Genomic DNA, 10,928 nt, shown 5'->3' with positions numbered 1-10,928 from the left:
CCTACAACAGCAATCCCTGAATATTTAACACTTAGGTCAGCACAAGCCTCTGCTGAAAGCCAAGCCAAGGGCAGGGCACAGCAGTGGCTCAGTTCCCCGTTGCTACCAGGAACACCACAGTAAAAAAGTAAGGAGAGGAAAGCCCCTTGTTTTCTCACTGCCTTTCAGAGGTGTTCCCTGGTCTCAGCCACACCAAGGTATATCTGTACACAACAGCCACATGCCTCCACCTGGCTGTCAAAGAATTGACTCTTAAGTAGTACAGATGGCACTAGTTAAAATTCCAGATCAAGCAGGCTCCTCACCTCTGGGAGAACTGAATTAACAGTATTTGCTAGGGGAAGGGCTTGCTCTACCTTCCTTAGGAAATTCTGGAGGTGCACTTGGGTCAGTGAGACGGACACTCAGCAGAGAGAGTCTTCATGGAAGCCCAACTTTATAGCTCTCTTTTACTCTAATCAGAAGGACCTTCTTGATCCCTCACATGCCCTGCCCCCTTCCCCAGGGCTTACAGAATCAACACCAGACCTGGAGTAGCATTTGTTGCACCTTCCTCTGTCGCATTTCTCACATTGCCACAGGATGTTTCCACCGAGATGCTTAAATCCTATCTCAAAGAGGCAGCAAACCCAGGAAAGCTCCAGATAGGACTGACAAATTTTTCTCCACACAGCATTATAGACAAGAAATGAGCTGTTCATTTCTTGATTGTCACAATTGTGTGAATGCTAAAACTCTTTCATTTCTGAATATCATCATTAAACGTGTCCTGAACAACTGATTAGTATAAAAAGAACAAAATAGCCAGTCCACAGTGCACATAAGAGAAGCATCTTTGTGAAAGAAGAGCCTTAAGAAATCTCGAGAACATTAGATATTTATCACATAGTCTAAATTTAAGACTGAGTGTAATTATTTTAATGTGGAACTTTCAATCACTGCTCACCCTACAGAGCTTCCCCATGGATTTGAGTTTGAGTAATGCAGTAATGACAGCATTACCACTTGTAATAGAAAGAATCATTACAGTATCATTTTCAAGAAATTACTCTTGCAATTAGTAATAATTCCCACATTCACAGTCAAATAAGTAACACTTTCCCCAATAATTTCCACATTCAGTGTCAAATAAGCAACAGTTTCCTCTTTAATTTTCCCTGTAAATCTAGGGTAAGAAACTTTTCTTACCACTGTTTTATTACACTTGTCTTCGTCTAAATAGTTCCTAATCCTCCACTTTTGAAGAGTGCCGTGTCTAGTCAGATAATTTCACAAAGATCAAACTACATGGTCTGTCAGGTTACCAGACAGGTAAAAAACTGAATTCCTCATGTTTGACCTGGTTCTATAATGTACTGTAAATGGAAATCACGCCCTTCAGATGCATTTACAACGGGAGAGGGATGATAACTGAGGACAGTGTAAAACACTGTCCTGTGTGGATCCAGTTGTTTGCAATGGCTCCTAACTACTCCTGGTGAGTAGCATCTCGTGAGAGTGTTGCTGTGTAATTTCTGTGAATACATTCCCATTTGCAAGGGTTGAGCCAAACCTGTTCAAGCTATCAAGAAGTGCAGCCCATGTTCAAAGTACAGGCCTGGACAGGATGTGGGAAGGGTTTTCACTTGTTCTTCTGAGCACACATATTCTTCCAGAGAGGCCCAGTGAGGTCTTCCATCCTATTTTATCAGCCCTCCATCATATTCCCTTTCAGTGGAATATCAAAGAAGAATTGAGACCTGCAATTTTATAATATCACAGAATCATTAAGGTTGGAAAAGACCTCTAAGATCATCGTGTCCATCCATTAACCCAGCACTGCCAAGGACACCACTAAACCATGTCTCTACATCTACAAATTTTTTGAACACTTCCAGAGGCATGGATTCCACCACTTCTCTGGACATCCTGTTCCAATGCCTGACCACACTTTCAGTGAAGAAATTTTCTTTAATATCTGATTTAAACCTGCCCTGGGGCAACTTGAAGCTGTTTCCTCTTGTCCTGTTGCTTGTTACCTGGGAGAAGAGCCCGATCCCCACCTCCCTGCAACCTCCTTTCAGGTAAACCTGTGTGTGAGGTATTTTGTAGCACAAAAGCCATTAAGGCTCTAGACAAGGAATCTTCATCTTACCAATACAAAGCAAGGATACAATGCAGTGCAGAGGAAGGATGAGAGTTTTTCCTGGTACTTTCAGTGAATCCACTGGCAGAGGTTAACTTACAGAAACAATCTGATGTTCCCTGGTTGTTTATCCTGGACAAAAGTTTGGCAATGCACTCAGAAAAATTTTTTCATGCAAAGTTGCTCTTGGTCTGTGGCATCCCACACCAGCCCTACTGAAGAAACTGCTGCAGAATTCAAAACACTGCACTCCCTTTGTACAGTAACTCCCCAAAATACCTGTAGCCAGCCCCCCTCACAGCAGGCATTGGGAGCCTGGAAGGCCAGGGCACTGATCTGTGCCCTATTCCTCTTGGCTGAGTGTGATGAGCAGCTTTTCTCCATGGCAGAGCCAAAGGGAAAGTGCTCAGCACAGCCCTCCATTTGAGACCCTGGCTCCTTTGTCCAGAGCCTAAGTGGGAGCTAAAATCTTACCCTAGATATTGATGCTGAATTTCTGAAATGTTTTTGTAAGTTCTAAGCACAGAGGGAAAACAAAACAACCAACCTGATGACATAGCCCATGTAGCACATTAGATGGATGTGCCAATCTTATGCATAATTCTATTACATTCCCCTCTATCCCACAGCTTAACTCTTTGCAGAAGCCCTCCTCAGTGAGATCTTACAGCTGCTTTATATGAAAGCTGATGAATGCATTCATTGTTCTTACACAACTCCAAGGCATATAGTTCCTTAGTAAATCAGACATTCAATACACAGAGGAAAACACTGTAAAATAGTAAAAGACAGAGCAAGAAGTGCTTGGATTACTATCAATAATTAAATATAAACCATTGGCTAGTAAATCTGCTGATGTTCCTCATGCAGATTTTTCCTCACTTCACTGATGTTACACAGTCTCTTTATTTCAGCTCGTGTTCCCTTAGGACTGCAGAGGATTTTGAGCCATCACAATTCAGCTATCACATGCTCCCGCATCATGCAATCCTTCAGATACTAATCAAAAGCCAATTTATGGCTATTTCAGGTGCTCTGCCTGAATACTGTGAGCTTTTCCCAGATCTCCACAGCTCTCATATTTGGAATCCTCCTCACACTGAAACTAAATTTATCTCAACTTGACTGTAAGTGTTCCACCCTAGTGCCAAGGATAGAAGTACCACAGCTGCTATGGTCCAACACTAGAAGAAAACCAGAGTCTTCTAGGAGAAGTAACATCTTTCAATAATCCATTCATACAATGGGAAAGCACTGGGCCAGCTTACAGATACATGGGCCAACAACAGAGTTTTTCTCCTTCTTATCTATTCCTCTTGAATTTATAGCCAACAATCACATTCTCCCTTCAGTTCTCACTTCATGAAGCAGTAAAAGCCAAGCTATTTCTCCTGTGAGAGCCTCAACCTCCTCTCTTAGGATTAGAAACTCCTTGTTCTTCATAACAAGACCATCAGTCTTAGCATACCTGTCCCAGACTGGGATGCAAGTCCTCCACTCTGCTCTTTCAAACAGTGAACAGCCCAGGGCCCACCAGAGGAATTCTGCCTGGAGGAATCAGAATTTCAAGCATCCCCTGAATTTATTTCTTTTTGTTTTATTTGCACAGTCTTATCACAAAGGAAAACCATGGCATGCTCACATTAACAATTCTAATATCAGTAACAGATGCGTGTTGTCTGAGCCTGAGTGATGATTTCCATTGCATGATACTTAAAACAGCCTTGAGTGATTTGCTTCTGCTCTGTAATAGTATTCATAATTAGAGATCCACTTCTTCCCTCTCTCATTGTGAAAAACAATGTTCCCCAGCTTTAGCATTGATAGGAAGGAGTGGTGAAGGGCCTGTCACAAAAGTGATTAATGAAACAAATAGGAATTCTGCTCCTGCACCACTTGTAAAAATGAATATGCAGCTTGCTTCATAGGAAGTTCTCATTCCTGGATGATTCTAACTCACTGCACTTTGTAAAGCCTTGAGGTCAGGTAAGTTTCTTTGCTACAAGTGAATGAAAAAAAAACTTGGTATTCCTCCAGTCATAGTAAAATGAAAAACACTGAGATCTCTCAGAGCAATTTGTTCTAGCAGAGTGCTCAGGCTATGGGACTTGAGCACAATCCTGCAAGTCAAAGCTCTGCAAACAAAGCCCTGTATTTATAGCAAAACTCCTCCTCCCAGTGTTGGAATTCCAGCTTAGAAGTGCCATACAAAGGCTCAGCTCTGCTGTGAGATGGTCCTATTTTCTACTGTGCAGGGCAGTGGTGTTCATGGCAACATTCCGCCCAGGATCCTGGAGCCCAGGTAGAAGGAAGATGGAGACTGTGCTTGGAATCAGGTGTCTCTTCTTACAAAAACAAGGAAAGGAAGTCCACACCAAAGGGAGTGTGAAACAGTGGCCTCAATGGGCTTTGGGTTTAGATCTAAAATTTGCCTGCCTTCCATGAACAAGCTCATAAATTTTATTACAAAGCTGCTTGGTTGTTTGCAGTCATAGGAAACCATCACTGCTCTGCCACTGCTTTGCACAGCACCCAGCATGAGGGGGGGAAGAGGTGACAAGGGTTGGAGAATGTTTGTTGTTGTATTTGTGTTGTGAGTATTTTGTTTACAGGGGCAATCACTATGCTCAGCAGGCCAAGCACAGTGTAAAGATCATAAGAAGAACTTGCCATGAATTAAAAATGAACAATTGTTAAAGATCCCATTTTCCTATTCTCTTGGCAGCATGCAGCACAGCAAGGTAACTTTTCAAAGCAAGCCTCATCAGTTCTGACACTTTATAAAATGCACAGCCTGACCTGTTCGGCATTTACATAGTTCACTGATCAATTAGGATGCAGCACTAAACAGCAGTGCTTGGAACACAGATATTATCCACCTTGGCCCTCTTTGACCTCCTTGTGCAGTAATGAATTTTCTTCCTGCTTGCCCTGCAGAATGGATCAACCTTAATTATCCCATGAAAGACCACCATTGACCCAAATTTATTAGAAAATTGAGGGACTGTCATACTAAACTAAAAGTCTGATGTCACATCAAAGTTAGCTCCCGGCACTGTTAACGTGTCCCTGCAGCCAGGGCTGCACTGCGAGGCGGCTCTCTCCGACTGGAATGTGCGGCAGCCTCACAGGGAATCGACACTACAGCACTGTCAGCAGTCTGCTGTTCTCCTCCTTCTGCTGTGGGGTCCCATCACCCTCCAAAGTCACATCTGAAGTCTCACTAGAGCTGCTGAGTGCCGTGAAGGTGAAAGACAGCATCCACAAAGCCAACCTTCCTGGACTACAGGGTGTATCCACAGGCATGGTGCACTTGACTCATGGAATGGGAGTCTGAGGACCACTGAGCATTAACTTGGTGTTGGAAGACCAGGGCTCAGAAGACACCTTGAACAAGTTCATTCATCTCCTCTATAGCACGGAAACTGAGATCATCTTCAGTAGCTGCTCCATTCCAGAATCTAATCTTAGATTAATTTAAAGCTAGTGGCTACAAGAGTATTTCCATGCACAACTTTCGCCAGTGTGAGGCCTAGATTGCAAGGCTCAATTAAACATATAGGTAAGATCCTGACAAGAGAAGTTAATTAAAATCCAATCATAAATCACTGTAATTAGAAATAAAATAAATGTGAGAAATAGCCATAATGAGAGAGCTCTTCATGAATACAGAAGAGACAAATCATGCAAATGGGTCTCAGCGCAGAGATCATGCATTGTCCTGTGAAGTGCATTTCCCAATATCCAAGTTACAGCCGAAGTGTTTGGAAGCATAAAAGTCTCTGTGGCTTTTTGTTCCATTTTTTGGTGCCATACCTGTCCTCGTACATGCCCAGAGCAGTGGCAGATTATGAGTACAGTCAGTCTGGGCTGATGCACATACAACCATTCTATTTAAAGTATTGCACTTTCCGAGGCGTTGCTGGGACTGAGAGCTGAGCTGGGGGGGGCAGAGGCAGCTGCACAGCAGATCTGGGGTACAGCAGAGCTTCTTGCTGGGAAAATCCACGTTGTTTTATGTATGATATGGGACTATGGCTGGAACATCAAATGTGCACCATAAACACAGCTTACTGACCATGCAAAGTACCACTGCTGCAGCACTGCTCTGCCATGCAGCTAGAGGTGTCTTGATCGAGCAGTGCTTTTTCTGGGAATTGATGGGAAATCATGATGTTCGGTGAGTTAAATAACCTTTGCATAGAGGGCCATTCAAGTGGAAGGTGTCTATTTTACCCAAATTACAAAATCCTGTTTCTAAGACAGAATTTTTTGTTTCTTCAAGAAACAAAAATTCTACATTCTGAACCAACAGCATTAAAATGCATTGGTGAGTCTGCCTGCGAACAAGATCCTGAGCTAGCCTAACCCTCTGCTCCTTCTGGACACAGGAAGATGCTCAGACGCTAGCAAGTCACATTTTAAAGGACATCTGAGGACCCAACAAGGTCACACAAACCAATACAGCCTTAGAGCTGAAGGATGTCTAGGCTTGTGTTTAGGTTTTGCACCTCTGGTCAAGTCTGAGGACTTCAAGAGAAAAACAACACTGCCAAATGCCCAGCTGGTACTATGAGCCAAGCACCCATCCTAAGAAATTATCAACAGTAAATCTGTGGTCCCAGGGAACTAGTACAGTAGGACTCAGCCTCCTAAATAGCTCTTAAACAGCATTTAGAAGACTCATTTCTCACTTAGAAGATCATTTATTTTGTGGCAGTACCCAAAGATTTTAGCTAGGATTGGAGTCCTATGGTGGTAGATACTGTATAAACACATAAGAAATTATTCTCCTCTGTGTCTTCTTCCTCAAGGACCTGAAATTTTACTGGAGATGAAGCTTGGAAAATACTGGAAACTGCCCTAATGGGAACTCATAGACTGCAGCAATGCAGATGTACAGCTCAACAGCTCTGAAATGCTGACACCATTAAAGCAACTATAGAGTGCATATCAGCAATCCCTGCAGATCTATGAACTATCAGATCTGCCCTTTTAGATAAGGAACCACTTTGAGTCAAACTGCAAAATATTCAAAAGCATTTTTACAAACTCTTAATTCCATCTTCATTAGTGATTGTTTTACAGTGGAGTAATGGAGCAGGAAAATTATGTACTTAATATACCAAGTAGCTAACTGAAAGTAGCTATTTAAATTCATGTTCTGCTCAGCTCCAACTCTAATAGAATTCTTTTCTTTTTATTTTTGTCAGCTTCTTTCCTGGGGTGTATCAGTGTACCATCCAGGGGGTGATACTCACTTCCATCAGATAAGAACATTTCATGATACTATCTGCCTGCCCAGAGGAGCTGGCTAAAAAATCTGACTCCCATGGGTCATTCCAGTCTGGAGAAATAATTAATGGCAAAGTCTGATATTTTTGACACAATCCTGTTTGCTTTCAAATTATGTACAAAGCCTTGTTTCGCTTCACACACCAGGAACGCAGCAGCAGGAGAGAGCTCCAAGTCCTTTTTTTTAGCCAGCAAAAAGCTGCATTCAGCATTTTCTCAAGACTGTGCTGCCAGTGTTTGTCTCTGGCTGCTTACACAGATGATCTGATGCTGCTCTGCCAGGGCACAGCACCTTGTGAAGCCCCTACAACTCCTCTGACTGGTGACTTCGGCTGGTGAATGTGGTGGGTGCTTTGCCATATGAAAGGAGACATTGGGTACTGATGCTGCTGTACTTCTCCAAAACGCAGCTCAACACAAAGGCTTGCTGTGGCTAAGCAATGGCTGGAGTACATGCAACATGTAACAATACAAATTACACTTTCTAGACAGCAAATTGAAAGAACAGGCAGAGTCATAATCCTAGGTAGCTTCCAGGTCACTGAAGGGCTTTGGGGTGTGAGCAAGTATCGAGAACATTGCTCTAATACTGACAGGACCCACCTCTGCAGCCCCATATGTCATCCCAGCTACTTCTGAAGCCTCTCCCCTTGCCCTGTCCAACCCAGAGCAGGGAGTTTCACTGCAGCCCTGTCAGCTAAAAGGCCGGTATTTTGGTATTGTAACCATCTGACTGAGGCTCTCACACACAAAAATTTGAGGCACTCAGCTGCCTGGCACCAAAATACAGGCAGCTCAAAAGCACGGCATGGCATATGCTGCTTCTTTGTGTTCAGCTCTGCTCTTCTCTTGACACAAAGTGCTTCAAGGTTCAAACCTTGTAGCTGGCTTTATTTATATATTTATTTTTTTATTGTCATCATGTATTGTCACCATCCTTGTTCCATTATAGCCCACATGCTGAGGCAGCATCCCACAGTTTTACTGCTTGTTCCCAGACCATGGGCTGCATCTCTCAAACATGCACTCATATGCACAGAAGTCAACCCTGCACGAGCCCGCGTGACCTGCAGGCTGTTTCAGGACCACATATTGCTCACCACCCCACACTGCTGTGTTTTGCATGTAGAAGACATTTGCATTCAGATAAGTCTTTAAAAGCCCTTTTGCATTTGTTACAAGAGCCATCATCGGAAAGGTGGTGTAAATCAATGTGCTAAGGGTGGGATATATTGATTTCTCTCTGAGGTTTATTTGCAGTATGGCTGAGAGACCTAATATTACGAGACAATAAATTGAGCCATCTTGCCACTCAGGGGCAGTTTGGAGAGGGTTCCACGGGTGCAAGTGAAGCACAACAAAGCAGGCACAGTGTTACCTGCAGCCAAAGTATGAGAAAAATATCCCCAAAGTCCAGACAAGTGCCAGGAACAGCAGAAGATTAGACCCTGCAGTAAAAACTCCTCCATGCAGCAATGGGCTACACACCACTGGAAACAAGGTGACTTTTTTTTATTGTTTAAATAAGGTATTTTCCTTGTTGTGTTTGCATCATGGGAAGAGCTTCTCCTTTAAGCAAAGGGGTGCTGGAAGCACAGTAGGGGACAAGGGCAGGACAGGGCATCTAACCCTGACCCAGGGGCCTGTCATAGGGGAGGGGTCTCCTCCTGGTCCGCAGGCAGAGGGGACAGCCAGGGGATAGTACCCCAGAGTCAGCCCCTCAGCACTGTGCCCTGGGCAGGAAAAGCACCTTTTTTATGTGCCTTACCTCTGTTTTCCTTTACTCAGGAGTACACCAGTGCCTTTCTCCTGAAGGCAGCTGTGGTAGTAATAATGAGACTGACCACAAATGGCATTAGGGGAGTTACCTCAGGTAAAGCCAGGGGTGGTGCCTTATCCGTGAGGACACACAGATCTCCTGTGTTTCTCCCTCACATCAATCTCCTTAGCTCCCAGGATGTCTCCTGCCAATTCAGGGCCCCATTCCAAGGAAAGGACATGCACCTTCAGGGCAAGGACATACCAGAAACACCAGCATGGGCCAGTAACAGTACTGGGGACAAAACACTCCCGGTCCCTTAGATGGGGCAGTCCTGTTTCTTGTACATCCCTGCTTTTTAAAGGGAAAGCAGGATTGTGGTGCTTGCTCAGTCGTGGAAGAAGGGCTTGCAGAGTACATCTTGCTGTGCCAAGGTGGACATGCCATGTCCTTTCCGTGAGCCACAAAAGCCAACAAAACCAGCTCCAAGTTCAGCACAGGGGACACACTTCGATTGCTCCCACAGGGAGGCAGAAATGCTGTCAGGGGCTGAAATGTATTGGGCTGTGCAAACATGGGGTTTAGTCTATTGCTTCAGAAAATTAATTTCTGTGGAATTTTACAGTTTCCCTCCTGCTCCATGGACCCTGTGATGGTCATTTGTCACCGCTGCACAGAAGAAAGGCAATTTTCAGGAGGGCAATGAGGCATTCGACAAGCTCTCCAGTTAAGTGTGGAAACATCATGCCCTGTCAAATAATAGAGCTGTAAAAGCAGCAACACCTCTCCAAGTTGTATGGTCACATCTCTGGCTAGTGATGAAACCTCCTCTTGTTATGTTAAAGAAAAAGCTCAGGGAGGATGTTCTCCAGAGCACGGAAAAATATAAATAAGTAGGAGAGGATTAGACACTGACAGACACGATGCAAATAAATTGGTGTGGAAATCAGAAACTCCTTCATAGAGTCAAATTTTGCAGCCCCACCTCAGCCCAGCCTCCCTGTAATGGTTCAGCTTTAGGTCACATGCTGGTGATAGTATTGCTTTGATAATCCTCCTTTCCATGTACTCCAGTTTACATAACTGATGGACAAACGCTGCCAATGACATTTGCTACAAACTTTCCCAAAGCCTGTATTGAATTAGCTTTTCTTCCCAGGCAGTCCAGACCTGTGTCGAAATCCTGCAGCATTTCCTCACAGAGCAGCTGAGTCCTGCCTGACATAACCTGCAGGTGTTTATATAGTGCAAGAAACAGGCTGCAATGAAAGCAGCACCCTTTTGACCTTGTTGAGTAAAGGGATTGCAAAAATTTATAAATATTCTTTATTTCAGGAGCTATTAGTGAATAGTGACCAATCTCCTTGCCCCTGAAAGAGAATAGAACTCCCCCTCAGCAGAATGGGAACATGCCTTCCTTGTCCTGGTAACCTCCTAACCCTCTGAAGTCTGCTGCTCTCCCATTTTCTCAGCTAAATTCCTCCATCACAAACAAGATTTAATTCATACCCTGGACAGCACACAGAGGTCAGTGGGAAGATATAACATCGTGTATGTTACAGTAGGAATAAACTTAACACCCTGGCTCCAGTGGAGAGTGAAATCTAAAAGGAGGTGAAGCCTCCTTCAGCCAACACTTCCTTATCACCACTTCTTGTCTTTCTAGATATATCCTGCTCTTCTGACTCTTCATACAGAAAACACTCTTGCTCAGGTAAAATGAGCCAGTTTTGTAGTTATGTGGGAGTA

This window comes from Corvus kubaryi, unplaced genomic scaffold (genome assembly GCF_017639235.1).
Source record: "Corvus kubaryi isolate FWS band 111438036 unplaced genomic scaffold, C.kubaryi_AGA036_p1.0 split2-37374, whole genome shotgun sequence".
Lineage (NCBI taxonomy): Eukaryota > Metazoa > Chordata > Aves > Passeriformes > Corvidae > Corvus > Corvus kubaryi.
The sequence above is the reverse complement of the archived record's forward strand: the minus strand, read 5'-3'. Positions refer to the sequence as shown.